Source organism: Schistocerca gregaria, unplaced genomic scaffold (genome assembly GCF_023897955.1).
Source record: "Schistocerca gregaria isolate iqSchGreg1 unplaced genomic scaffold, iqSchGreg1.2 ptg001668l, whole genome shotgun sequence".
NCBI classification, from domain to species: domain Eukaryota; kingdom Metazoa; phylum Arthropoda; class Insecta; order Orthoptera; family Acrididae; genus Schistocerca; species Schistocerca gregaria.
In genome coordinates, this window is record NW_026062932.1 from 1 (window position 1) to 2,500 (window position 2,500).

Consider the following 2,500-nt stretch of genomic DNA (forward strand, 5'->3'; position numbering starts at 1 on the left):
CATTCAGATGTCGACGCCCTCAGTGTACGTCGTGGTATGGTCTGTGTCCATTGTCCGCTGATGTCGTACGCGTAACCCACACGCTGTACCGATCATCGGTCGTTACGTACAGAGTGAAGTAGTGTGATACGTGTGACCGTACGCTGGCTGTGCCCAACGGTGTCGAATCTCAATTTCCATATGTTGTGCTTGATGCTACTTGTCTCGTCTCCCAATAACAGCTAGGTTGCACTGTGGTACGCCGTAGAGGCGTGTGGGAGGAACGTACGAACGCATTGTATGTCACCCTGGGTCGCTGGGGGTGGTGGTGCGGTGAGTCAGGTCAGGTCAGGTCAGCGTGAGCCGTCTGATGTAGTGACGCGTGTATTCCGACTTTGTCGTATTGCCTCACACAAAGTGCTACCCTGGTGGACCGCGTTCCATATCTGGGACATGCCGCAGATGCCGGTTGACAGTGGATCGCGGAAGGTACATCGCATACGTGCGCGGGCCACCTTCCACGTGTTCTCTTCTGCACATGTCGCAGTGTGTATGTGGTCTGATGTAGCGTGTCGTGACACATGACATCCTGGCATGCAAGAATTGTTGAATTCGCAAATGTAGGTGGACATCTACGTTTACTGCCCAAGATACGCAAATGAACTGGAAATCCGTTGTTGAGCGGTTGTTCACGCTGGAGGTGAATCTGTGATGGCGACGATCGGTACAGCTATTAACCGGTTGTTTCAGCGGTACCCGCCACATCCACACGCGTGACTAGGCCCATGTGGGTATGAAGCGATACGCGGCGGTGGCTTGGTGGGACTGTTCCCGGCCGGTGAAGGGGGGCCGCCCGGCGTGTTGGCCGCGCGCTGCGTGGGCGCACGCGCAACAGGCGGCTGGTGGGGGGCGCCGAGTGGCAGGAGCGCCAGCCGACGGGCCCGGCAGGCGGCGCAGCTACGCTGCGGCGCACCCTGCACGCGGCGCCTGGCGGCCAAAGTTGGTTCAGCCGAGCCCGGTGCGAAGCGCGGTGGACATCTGCAGTGTGCTGGTCTGATTGAGGACTGTGTGCGTTGAGGATGCGCCGCCGCCTGGCACTCGGCGCCGCGACGCCGTCTGCTGCTCGGTCGCCCCAGCGGTTCTCGCAGGTGGTTTGTATCGCAGTTGTGCGGACGTGTTGGCGCGTGCGCTGTGCTGGGAGAGTTCGCTTCTGCACCCAAGTGGGGCTTTGCCCTTGTGTGGCGCTGGCGTTGGAGCTGCCGGTCACCATAGGTGGCGCGTGTTGTCTCCCGCCGGCAATGCCACGACAGCACGCTCCCGGGCCTCTGTCGGCAGCGGCAAGCTCAGTTGGGAGCAAGGGTGTTCGCACTAAAACCGTCTACTCGCCTAACTCCGGGCGATTGCGCCTCTCTCGAAACCGACCAAGTACCTAGGACGGCGCTGCGCGCCGCCGGGACCTGAGAGGGTTTCGAGGTGTATCGTGCAGGGGAGCTCGGCCTCCTCCTGTTTGCAGAATAATTGAGCGGACGCTTGCGTGTTCGCGCGGGCCCCCGGGACACACTCCCGGGCGGCCGGCTGCTCAGCTCTAGTTGACGCAGCTCCCTGGTTGATCCTGCCAGTAGTCATATGCTTGTCTCAAAGATTAAGCCATGCATGTCTCAGTACAAGCCGCATTAAGGTGAAACCGCGAATGGCTCATTAAATCAGTTATGGTTCCTTAGATCGTACCCACGTTACTTGGATAACTGTGGTAATTCTAGAGCTAATACATGCAAACAGAGTCCCGACCAGAGATGGAAGGGACGCTTTTATTAGATCAAAACCAATCGGATTGGCTTGTCTGGTCCGTTTGCCTTGGTGACTCTGAATAACTTTGGGCTGATCGCACGGTCCTCGTACCGGCGACGCATCTTTCAAATGTCTGCCTTATCAACTGTCGATGGTAGGTTCTGCGCCTACCATGGTTGTAACGGGTAACGGGGAATCAGGGTTCGATTCCGGAGAGGGAGCCTGAGAAACGGCTACCACATCCAAGGAAGGCAGCAGGCGCGCAAATTACCCACTCCCGGCACGGGGAGGTAGTGACGAAAAATAACGATACGGGACTCATCCGAGGCCCCGTAATCGGAATGAGTACACTTTAAATCCTTTAACGAGTATCTATTGGAGGGCAAGTCTGGTGCCAGCAGCCGCGGTAATTCCAGCTCCAATAGCGTATATTAAAGTTGTTGCGGTTAAAAAGCTCGTAGTTGGATTTGTGTCCCACGCTGTTGGTTCACCGCCCGTCGGTGTTTAACTGGCATGTATCGTGGGACGTCCTGCCGGTGGGGCGAGCCGAAGGGGTGCTTTCGCGTCCCGAGGCGGACCCCGTTTAAATCCTACCAGGGTGCTCTTTGTTGAGTGTCTCGGTGGGCCGGCACGTTTACTTTGAACAAATTAGAGTGCTTAAAGCAGGCAAGCCCGCCTGAATACTGTGTGCATGGAATAATGGAATAGGACCTCGGTTCTATTTTGTTGGTTT

At 57.2% G+C, this 2,500-nt stretch overlaps 1 non-coding gene across 1 annotated transcript in view; it reads left to right on the forward strand.

Moving 5' to 3' along the window:
- Positions 1 to 1,578: 1,578 nt before the first annotated feature.
- LOC126333995 (small subunit ribosomal RNA) overlaps positions 1,579 to 2,500 on the forward strand; it is a 1,893-nt gene continuing 971 nt past the window's right edge. The window contains exon 1 of the ribosomal RNA XR_007564499.1: positions 1,579 to 2,500. This exon is cut by the window's right edge and continues 971 nt beyond it. This is a non-coding gene — a ribosomal RNA (small subunit ribosomal RNA).